This window comes from Amphiura filiformis, chromosome 10, assembly GCF_039555335.1.
Source record: "Amphiura filiformis chromosome 10, Afil_fr2py, whole genome shotgun sequence".
NCBI classification, from domain to species: Eukaryota; Metazoa; Echinodermata; class Ophiuroidea; order Amphilepidida; family Amphiuridae; genus Amphiura; species Amphiura filiformis.
This window is the reverse complement of record NC_092637.1, coordinates 6,226,184-6,238,593: the sequence shown is the minus strand read 5'-3', so window position 1 is coordinate 6,238,593 and position 12,410 is coordinate 6,226,184.

Here is a 12,410-nt window from a genome sequence, read left to right as displayed (position 1 = left end):
CGAATTTTACGCGCTCCCGCGTAATGCGTAGTCTCGCTCGCATTCGCGTATACGCTACAGTAAAAGTGTGGATTCATCACGGATTAACAACGGTTGGCTCCTGTACAAAGGCATAGGAGGAGTTGTTGAACATCGATTTTACAGCTGTCATAGACGAAGATTTTGAATTAAAAACATTGGATTAGCATTAATAAATTTCAAGTAATAATTAGCGTGTGGAGTTGTGGTTACTCCTTCATGTAATTATACACGAAATTAGGGCTAGGGTTAGTTTAGGATTAGAGTTAGGGTTAGGATTAGCTTACACGAAATAATTAATAATTCAACAACTCTTCCTATACCTTTGTACAGGAGCCAACCGTTAAACCGTGATGAACCCACACTTTTACTGTAGCGTATACGCGAACGCGAGCGAGACTACGCGTTACGCGAGAGCGCGTAAAATTCGTCATGCCTGGAACCTTTGTGCGTATGCCAGCTTACAAGTTGAATTCATTATTTTTCAGGTAGCGGCTAAACATTGCCGTTTTATTCTGTACTTTTATTGCTGATATCAAAAGAGAAATCATCGCAGTTTTTGTAAGGCTGAGTGGCAATGATTAACTGACATTTCTCCTAAAATAATCGTGAATTATACGATATTTAGCTTCTTTTCGTTGTTGAAAGGGATTCAATCATGTTTCACCGTTGTTCATCACCGTTTAACAACTCGCGTCCGGCGCGTCTGCGTGGTTTACTTCGCTCGGGCAGCTAAAGCTGCCCTCGCGAAGTAAACCACGCAGACGACGCGGCCGCATCGTTGTTAAACGGTGATGAACAACGGTGAAACATGATTGAATCCCTAATTTAGAAGTCTTTCAGTGTTCCAATTATTGTAAATATGTACATAATGATATGGTTTTTAGAAACAAGTTCACAAGGCAAAATGTGCAGAGAAGAGTCACCCACATAGTTGGGTGATCTAGAGCAATTCCGTGACCGTGGAGAGCGAAGGTTCGTTTCTCAGTGGATTTGTCTTCTATGAAGGTTAATAAAAAGATTTAGCGGGGGTGCCCCTCGCGAAAGTGTGGGCGGAATCCGTGAGAGCCCGAAATCCAAAATGGCCGCCGTCGGCCATTTAAAAAATTATTTTTTGGGTCGAGGAATTCATATCTGATGTCGATTTTATGATATGACCAACTTTTGACCTTCAAATCCAAGATGGCCGCCGATTTACAGCTAAGAAAGGTTAAATTGTCACATTTGTCCTATAGCCTTCATAATAAAGTTCTCATCGTGCCAACTTGAGTGATTGTCTCTAAAAACTACCAGTGATAATGATTTGACCTATTTTGTACCTTCAAATCCAAGATGGCCGCCGATTTTCAGCTCAGAAAGGTCAAATTTTCACATTTGTAGTAGAGCCTTCATAATATGCTCTAATTCAAGCTCTCAACATGCGAGTGATGGACACTAAAAACTACAAGTAACAATGATTTGACTTGTTTTTGACCTTCAAATCCAAGATGGCCGCCGATTTTCAGCTGAGAAAGGTAAAAATTTCAAATTCGTTGTATAGCCTTCATAATATACTCTAATTAGAGCTCTGAGTAGTCGTAGAGTCTTCATAATAGCCTCTAATGAATATCCCATTCTGGCACACACACACACCCGCACATACATATATATTCACATTATTTAAATGAGTTTAGTCTATATTGGTTTCCGGTCTACGTGTGTTTTGCTCTGCACCCTATCAATAATGAATGAATGCAGCATCAAATATATTTATTAACATTTAGAAAGAAACATATTCTATGAGACTTGTGCATAGATCACCTACCACACTTGTTTGTTTGTTTGTTTACCCAGGTTGGTCCGTGAGGAACACATGCTAATCCATGGAAAAACCATGGACCGTTCCAAGCTCATACAAATGCACAAGCCTGGATAGCCAGTGTAGGCTATTATATGCATGCTGGCCTAGATAGCTTTGATAAACAAAGCAAGAAATGGAAGAAAATAGCTAGGAAAAAGAGAAAAGAGAGAAGGCCACTCCCAAACACAATTGTACAATTTTACTCTTAGCCCTTACTTCGTGAGAAAGGAAACTGGAATTCCAATCTCAGGCCCCGATGCAAATTGCTTGTTACCTACAGCAAAATCATCCCCTAACAATGTCTACTGAAATGTGGCAAGCCGTGTAGGGCCTAAGTCGTCTGATACTATCGTCCAAGGTAAACATGGTAAATGGGAGAGTTTACAAACAAAAACGAAAAACTTGTCAGAACTTGACACAAATGGTGATTTTTACAACAGCTCGTTAAGGTAATATGGGTCTAGAAGTCATTACATGCATCACATGTTACATTATATCAAAATATCATCTTCAGACAAGCTTGTAAAGGCTCAGTGTTCAAGTAAACCACCAAGTTCTGAAAGTGATGATGAGACAGGGACCATTGGCACCCAAGCGCCCACATCTGTGTGTGGAACTCTCCACGAAAAAACTAATGTTGCATGCAGGTGTGGATCTGAAGCACCCGAATAGACCACGGGTAAGCTGTTCATAATCAACACACACTCAGCATGGCGCTCCTTTAAGACCACACAGTCCTCGTAAAAGATGGGGAGCTGAGGAATCGTTTCGCAGAGGTAAAGAATTTGTTCTTTCGACATGTGGATTTGATCATCTTCACTGAGCACAGAATCCATTCACTGCAGCCCCTCTTTATAGCAGACTACAAACGCATGACTATGCTATATGCATAGTGACTATGGCTATGCCGTGGGTGCTGTAAAATCGTCCAATCTCAAGGACCTACTCAATGCTTATTAATGAGTATCAAGAGACAAGAGAAGAACAAGAGTGAGTGGGTCTATGATATTGGGGGAAGAGTTGATTACACTGAGGCTGTCATTTCATCACTTGGTATCAGTAATGAGCAGCTGTCACGGCGGCTGTCTCAGAAGATCAAAGACAGATCTACTGTCGCCTGGCCACTTCATATCGATCATCTTGAAAAAGACGAAGAGCTCTGTGAGTTGTGAGTAAAGCTGTCGACTTGGCTAAAACAGCCTAAGAGAAAACTGCTGAACTCAACCATTCCATATTCAGTCGGGCCTCCATGATCACAGCACTGAATAGATCACCACCACTGTTAATTATCAACCTGGGCATCAATGTCATTTGTATGACGAGGAGTAAAGATCTGGTGGAACTCTACACAAGAATCGTGTCTGCATCAACTATGCTGACTTCAAGATCACTGGACTCTAATGATCTTTGAAGCATCGGCAACCTGCCCGCAGGAGATTGCAGACAGCAAGCCAGCCATTGTTATCGTCTACACTGACGACATCAAGATCGATACTATGACAGGCAATGTAACAGGAGTAACAGAGGGCCTCGTGAACGGATCTCGTGCTCGGTGAAGGATCGAATCCATCCACATATCTAAAGAATTTCTTGGCTCTGCGAGACACACATTCTGAAGATGCATTACACCATCTAACTCTAATTGTGTGTGATTGACGTGCTTCAAGCAACAGGCTTGTTGGTACATGATATCATTTGCAAAAGGATCCGACAGTGCTGACTCGAGAGGCTGTGTAATAGACGATCCCTTAGCTCCCCATCTTCTATGAGGACTGTGTGGCACTTAAAGGAGAGCCATACTGAGTAGTGTGTGTTGATTCTGAAGCTTATACCCCGCGCTTTAGTCGGGTGATTCGTGTCCACACCCTGAATGCGCCATACATATTTCGGTTTGTCGCGGAGTGCCCTGGAGCACTCTGTGTGTATTATATCTTATACAACGAGGCATCACAACCTTATGGTTCTCAGATCGGAGGATATTCAGTATATAATTGTACGGTGTTAAAACAAACAAAAACCAAATACTGGTCAGGACTTAACAATTTTGGTTATGTTTACAACACTACTTCATGGAAATGTGGGACTAGAAGTCATTGCATGCTTATCAGACATGTTATATCTTCAGACAAGCTTGAAAAGACCTGACAGTGCGCGCAAAATCGAAGAAAGTGATATTGCTCAGTGTCCAAGTCAACCACCAGGGGACAGAGGGACCATTGGCAACCAAGCACCTGCGTTCATCTATGTGTGGGCCTCTCCACGACAAAACGAAATGTGTATGGCGCATTCAGGTCATGATGTGGACGCGAAGCAGGCATAGTAGTACATGATATCAAGTTGCGAAAGCATCTGACCTGCAGTGCTGACGTGGACTCAACAAGCTGTATGAGACGATCCTTCAGCTCCCCATCTTTTACGAGGACTGTGTGGCTCTAAAAAGAGCGCTATGCTGAGTGTGTGTTGATTATGAACAGCTTACTCCGTGCTCCACACCCTGCATGCGCCATACACATTTAGTTTTTTTGTGGAGAGGTCCACGCACAGATGAACGCGGGCGTTTGGGTGCCAATGGCCCTCTGTCTCATCATCACTTTCAGAACTTGGTGGTTTACTTGAACATTGAGCCTTTTCAAGCTTGTCTGAAGATGAGATTGAGATATAATGTAACATGTGATGCATGTAATGACTTCTGGAACCATATTACCTTGAAGAAATGTTGTAAAAATCAAAAATCGTTTTTGTTTGTAAACTTTCCTATTTACCATGTTTACCTTGGACGATAGTATCAGGCGACTTAGGCCCTGTAGATACGGCTTGCCCCACATATCAGTAGACATTGTTAGGGGATGATTTTACTGTAAGTAACAAGCAACTAGTGTTATAGGTGATCTATGCACTAGTCTCATAGAATAATGTTTCTTTAGCTTTCTAATATATATAAATATCTTTGATGCTGTATTCATTCATTGTTGATAGGGTGCAGAGCAAAACACACGTAGACCTGAAACCAATATAAGACTAAACTCATTCAAATGTGAATATTATGTGTTCGGGGGTGTATGTGTGTGCCAGAATGGGTATTCATTTAAGGCTATTATGAAAACTCTACGACTACTCAGAGCTCTAATTAGAGTATAATTATTATGAAAGCTATACGACAAATTTGATATTTTTACCTTTCTCAGCTGAAAATCGGCAGCCATCTTGGATTTGAAGGTAAAAAACAGGTCAAATCATTATTACTTGTAGTTTTTAGTGTCCATCACTCAACTCGGCATGTTGAGAGCTTGAATTAGAGCCTATTATGAAAGCTCTACGACAAATGTGAAAATTTGACCTTTCTGAGCTGAAAATCGGCGGCCATCTTGGATTTTAAGGTCAAAAATAGGTCAAATCATTATTACTGGGAGTTTTTAGAGTCAATCACTCAACTTGGCATGATGAGAACTTTAATTAGAGCCTATTATAAAGGCTATACGATAAATGTTACAATTTAACCTTTCTGAGCTGTAAATCGGCGGCCATCTTGGATTTGATAATCAAAAGTTAGTCATATCATAAAATCTACATCAGATATGAATTCCTCGACCCAAAAAATCCCAGAAAACATATACTGAACAGCATTGTGGGCCAAACCATTGAAAAAATAATTCTTTAAATGGCTGACGGCGGCCATTTTGGATTTCGGGCTCTCACGGATTCCGCCCACACTTTCGCGAGGGGCACCCCGCTAAATTTTTTATTAACCTTCATAGAAGACAAATCCACTGAGAAACGAACCTTCGCTCTCCACGGTCACGGAATTGCTCTAGATCACCCAACTAACAATGGATTTCCTTGTCACAGTGATAACACTCACATCTGCGCCGAATTTGTTTCTGAAAATCATGAAAGAAAAAGTAATATAAAATAAAATAAGGAAAAAACTTCTGTGTATGTTTGTTTTCTTTTTTAGTGTTACAGAAAATTTGTATCCGCGGTTTTGTGTGTTTTGTGCTTTTAATTTTTTTTTAATACTCCATCCAAATGCTAACACTTTCCTTTAAATTAAACTTCCTGATTTCAACATTATTTGTAGCCCTGACCCCCACACCGGTTTTGGTTGCAGAAACCCCATACATTCTTCTAAACTACACTCTAACCATAACCGTAACCCTAATCCTAACACTAACCCTAATCCCACCTTATCCCTAACATATAATAATTATGTTAGGGATAAGCAGTGGTGGCACCAGGAATTTTTTTCAGGGGGAGGAAGTGAATTTCAGGGGGGCAAAATCATAAAATTTTGCTAAAATTGCCATAAAAAGTGGAAATGTACGTAATTTTGGATTTTTTCCCTCAAAATTGGGAGGGTGTAAGCGTCTTTCTGTAAATCTTTGAGCCCCCCCCCCCCGTCACTGGGGATAAGGTGGGATTAGGATTAGTGTTAGATTATAATGCCCTAAACCCTAACCTTGGACCTTTTTGGACTAATGACCCTTCGGACTAATTAGCTGTAACTGGCATTACAAAATAGGATATTTTACCTCCAAAATGTTAGTGCTGTATTTTCTGGAATCAGGATAATTGTTGTAGTTTCAAATAGGTGTTGAATCCCGTTTCGGGAGGATCTTTTCCTGTTGTCAAACTGAAATGGATTATTTTAGTTGAAATCCATACATTTCCGGAAGTGCACAGGGCTTGTCCGGGGAATAGGCTGCAGGGTATCACCCCCCTCACAAAAAATTGTTTTTGCTCTTTTTATGACGAATTATCATCATCCAATCCCGGAAATGTAAAAAAAAAAAAAAAAAAAATTTTTTTTTTTTTTTTACATTTCCGGAATTTTTTTTTATTTTGGCCACATTTCCGGAATTCCGGGAATTTCGGAAGACTTACACCTCTGCATATGGAAGACTTAATCTCCCACAGGGGGTGTGCATTTCAAATGGGTTACCTGAATGGGAGAATCCCATTTGAAATTTGCACCCCCTGTGTAGGAGATTAAGGTCATGTCTTCCGTACAGGGTGCATGGATTTCCACTGGAGTATTCCAATCATATTGACAACATTTCTAAAGAAAGAACAGTTTTCAGTAAAACAGTAAGCGACATCAGCATTAAAAATTCCTAAAGCATTGTGGGACGGTTCTGGCAGTTTTGGGCAAACTTTGAACTCTGACCTATCAGGGAAATAATTTTATTCATTCATTTATTATTGCATTTATTAATGAATTTTATTGTAATAATGTTATCATCAAAATATTTTAAATAACTAATTTGTAAGATTTTTCTCATTTCAAAATTTTGTTAAACAATATTTTATACGCAATGAAAACGATTTTCCCAATAGGTCAGAGTTCAACATGCCTTAAAACTACAAAAACTATCCCACAATGCTGACTGCAAATTGTAATGCATATTTTGCTAATTCGCATGTCTGTAATTATTGAACACACCCATCTTTTGGTTGATTAAGTGGTCACTCCTGGGTTCAATTAATTGCCAACATCTGTAGATTAAATTCAAGCATCCGCTCTCCCACCTAGTTCACCAAGAATTGGGTGAATGAATCATGAAAGAACTGCCAACCAACCAAAGTCAGAATGAGGGACATTGAGACCAAACCTTGTACATGTACACAAACCAGGTACCGACAAATTCAAAGACTTGAGGTGTGCAATACTTTCAGAATTCAGCGCAGGTTTTGCAGGTCTGAATTTATCACAATAGACTAAAGAGAATGCTATAGTGACATTTTCATCATTTTCTGCTGTTCTTTCGTTTAAATTTACCATCACTGAAATTGTCAGAAAACAGGACTGTGCCTCATTTTCACTTTGGTAAACCCCAAATGAGGGACAGTCCCTCAAAATGAGGGACAGTTGGCAGGCGTCCCTTGTACGCATATCTTGCAGTCAGTTTCGAAAAAACCATCCTGTCCCGGTGCCGGAGCAAATAGACTCAAAACAGAAATCAACTTCATGAGAGAGGTCTTCTTGGGTTATCCAGGATTATCAAAAACCGAATCAAATAATAATAATAATAATAAAATAAAAACACAAGTAATGACATCACTCCACACAATGCATTAGAGATAGCATGACTTTATTGCACCAGAAACAGAAAAGAGAAAAAAAAATCATCATGTTCATACAGCAGCTCATAAGGGGAAGTATTATCCATACCCAGTTTCTAAGTCAGAAAAATGTCAACAAAAATGCAAGAAAACCTCAAAGCTGCCGTGTAAGATTTGTAGTTTTTCCCAAAAAACCTAAAACGCATGGGTAGGAATCATTTATATAATTAAGTATCGATATCCTACACAGCAGCTATTGATCTTTCTTGCAAATTTCTTCACAGCGTTGTTATAGTTACTGATAAAATACCCAAGAAATATATACCTACGTTGCCAGTTTTATATTTTGAGGTACTAGAGGTCCAAAGGGTTGCCATATTGAACTGCATAATTTCTTAATTGATTTATACTGCAAAATGTTCCAAAAGGTGTAACTGTAATGCATACAACTAACAAAACTGCCGATTTCTATAATAATAATAATATTAATAATAATAATAATAAAAACCTCCAGCAAATTAAATACATATTTCTTGGATATTCAATCACATAGCAGGTGATTTATTTAATATTTTGTGTGAGATAATCACATTGTTAATTTCGTAACATGTGAGACATTTACATATGCATGTAGAGTGTAAAAATAATCTAAAAAGGTGCATCGATTTCAAAAAAAAAAATACAAGCCCCAATTATTTGTCCTACTAAACTCTCATCAAGTGTTCATACTATACACATGGAATGTGGTATAAGCAAGGAATTATAATTTTATAATAACCCATTGGTTGCCTTGGAAACCAAAATGGCCGACACATCTTGACTTTTTTCCTTCATTTTTTTTAACTGCCAACAAACTGTGAGCAGATGCCATGTTATTAAGCAACAGATTCATGTTATTTATCCAGCAAGATCGGATAAGAAAATGTTTCACTCTGAATTTTGAACAAGTTCTAAAACATTTCTTATGTCTATAACATTGTTAATATTCTTAAAATGACAATTGTTTTGTTTTTAATCCAGATTATTTAATTTGGTAGTTGTTAACATGTTTTCGGACATACACACACGTTTCCCTATTCCCTTGTGCAATACAAAAAATCTGTTCTTGCTGGTATCATTATCGTTTAAATATTCTTCAATAATGTTAGTCATTTCGGCCCAAATTCTTACACAAACACACGGAAAACCGAATACTTTTCTTATTTTCTTTTAAAACTTACAATACAGAGATTATTAATAGAAAAAAAAAAAAAAAAAATCATTTTATCAGATGCATGAAAATATACAAGATGTTAGTCCCTTTTTTATAATCTTCTCTCAACCAAGAACTTAACCTGGTTTAAAGTGCTATTAATCTGGTTTAAATAATCAACCAGAAATATATAATTTGTATAATGAGAGGTCATCAGACCTTCATTGATAAATTCTTTAAGCAGGGATAGATTCAAGTATACCAAGTGTGTACACTATACATTTATGTACAAATTGCAAGGTTTTCCATATTTTTAAACCCATGAGAACTACCTGCCGATTGGTCAAAAAGAAGTTTTCATTATCAATTGGACCAATCAGCAACATTGTTAGAATAATTTCACCACACAAAAAATTGGGGTGAATTATTTGTAAAGCTCCATTCTGATTGGTGATTAAAGTGAAGATATCATGTAATTGACCAATCAGAGGCAATGTTAGATCGGCAGGTAGTGCTCGGGGGGTTACAGTATTTTTTTTTCAATCAACATCTCACGATAAAGTTACACTCAGTTTAACATTAAGTTTTATACATTAAGTGCACAATATACCTAGTATATAGAGTTTATTTTGTTGCACTGTAAAAGTGGAAATTTTCGCTGTAATCCGTTGCAACTCTACCAATTTTGAACTTGTTTTACTTGTTTTTTAAATTTCCGATACTAAGCTCCTTACACTGACCAATTCATGCGTTGTTATTTTCACGGTACGTAATAAATGTTGCACGGAAATTTCCACTTTCACAGTACTATGTTCAGTATGCATAATGCGTGAAAAAGAGTAATTTTTTCTTGAAAAAAAAAAAAAAATCAAACACTCATGTTTTGGGATTGTCTTTATACATACACAATAAAGTTAGAAAGTTGTTCAGTTATAAAGGTGGTAACTTATATTTACGGGGGAGGGAGGCAATAGGGTGGAATATAGGGTAGGGTAGTAATAGGTGGTACCAAACTTAAGGGAACAGTGGGTGGTACAGGGCTATTCCAGTTGAAATCCATACACCCCCTGTGGAAGACATGACCTTAATCTTCCACTCAGGGGTTGTAGATTTCAAATGGAGTTACCTGAATGGGTGACTCCATTTGAAAACTACACCCCCTGTGTGGGAGATTATCATATCATACATAAGGGGTGTATGGATTTCAACTAGAATAGCCCATTAGGTGATGCAGGGTGGTATAAAGTAGGAAAAGATGGAGGAACAGATGTACAGGGTGGTTGAAAAAAAACCCGGTTTATCCAATGTATCACAACCCAAAATGTAAAAAACAGCCTCTTCGTAAGTGTTGTAAGCATTACGTTTAGCTTTCAAAATTGATTTTTTAAATTTGAAAAACCCACCGTTCTCAAGACCCAACAGACCCATATTTTGCATTTCATTGTTTTTGAGGGGTTTTTTTTGCCTGTATCCAAGTAAAATCAACCCACGTTTTTTTTTTGTGGTCAAAATGGATTTCTTTGACTGAAATTTTTTGAAAAATATTCAAAAATATTTCGTGTGATTATTTAGGGTCATTTTAATCGCTTCCAGAAAAAAAATATGCAAAAAACAAAGTACAAACCCAACCGACCAACCTTACTACATGTAATGACGTTCATCTACCCGTAAAACAGGGTTTTTATGGCAAAAAGGTGACCTCAAACCCCAAATGCAAAATGTTTTTATTTATTATGACATCATATGCCTCAATTCGTGAAAGTTATCCAATGGTGTTTTATTTACATGGACCAATATTATCTCCAGGATGTAAGCTTGGACAAGGGAGGACTTCAAAACCCAACCATCGGTCAACGGCAGTGGCCCTAGCAGAATCTGAAATCGGGCATGGTTTCTTTTATTCAGAACAACAACACTGTTGCCCAGCTGGATCTGCCAGGGTGGCATTGGTCGACCACCTGATCCTGAAGCCATCTCAAAGTTGTAGGGAAGTTAAAAGGATATTGGTGGGTATAAAACAGAGTTTATGCCCAAAAAGTACCAACTTACCCGTGTGTAACGCTATGGTAAGTCTGGCATTTTGGTTTGTCACTCATGGAAGGCAAAAAGTATACTTCCTGTGTTTTGGCAAGAGCCCACAATTGAATGATAATATGTGTGTGTTTGCGCACTTTTCGCACAACGTGTTACAAGCAGAACACAATCAATTATCCGGAGATACACTATTTGCCCTCAATGAGCAACACACAAACATGGCAGAGTTGGTACTCTTTGGTTCTACCTCATTGGGAGGTACACTATTTGCCCTCAATTAGCAACACACAAACATGGCGAAGTCGGTACTTTTTGGTTCTATCTCATTGGTATACAGTAAGTTTTATGAGAGGATAGGTATAGAGAAGGTATAGGGTAGGGTGTACAGGAATGGGTTTATAACTGACAATAGAATTAGGGAATAAATAAATCTGTTAACACTACATATCCCGTCCGGCTTTCAAGTTCTCAAACACTCATGAAAATACCACAACAGCCTAATAACAGTGTGCATAGTCAAAACTATTCACTTATGAAAAAAAATAATATTCAGTTGAAAATAATCACTTGTTCTACAAAGTTACACATTTATTCCGATATTATTGTCCCACCCGCCACTCCCGCCAATCGATATTTGACTATGAGGAGAATTATCGAGCAGGAAACGCATATAAAAAATTGTGTAGTACATCTGTATGTACATAATAGTGTATGTGTGTTTGTGTGTGTGTTATTGTTGAACCATAATTATAACACAGACCCACTAGTAATATACAGCAGTGTTCCTAGTACAAGTACAATTGAAAAGTGTTTTCGTTACGTAAATCATTTTTTTAAATAATTCAATTATCATTGTGATAATTGTTTTATTTTTTTCATATGTGCAGATTTTGCTTCAGAATATATACAACTATACAAAAAAAAATGAATTTTGTCTCTAGGTGACTAGGTAACTTGCTGGGTGGCCTACCATTAAGATTGACTGCTTAAAGCATAACTAGTTGACTAATGACTAGTCGACTAATGACTAAAATATGCTGTTTCTTGTCCAGCTGCTCTCACACAGTGCACATTCAAGAAAATGAGTCAAATGAGCTTTTCCGCTTGAAATTCACACCCCTTGTGACATTATTATGTCAATTCTAGTTGAAATACAGGTGGCTTGTCTTTGTGCGTTACGTTAAAATCTAGACGACATAAAAAAATATGTTGAAATCAACCCTGTTGGAACCTTTTTTGAGAAATTTTGTTTGGAATTCAAAAATC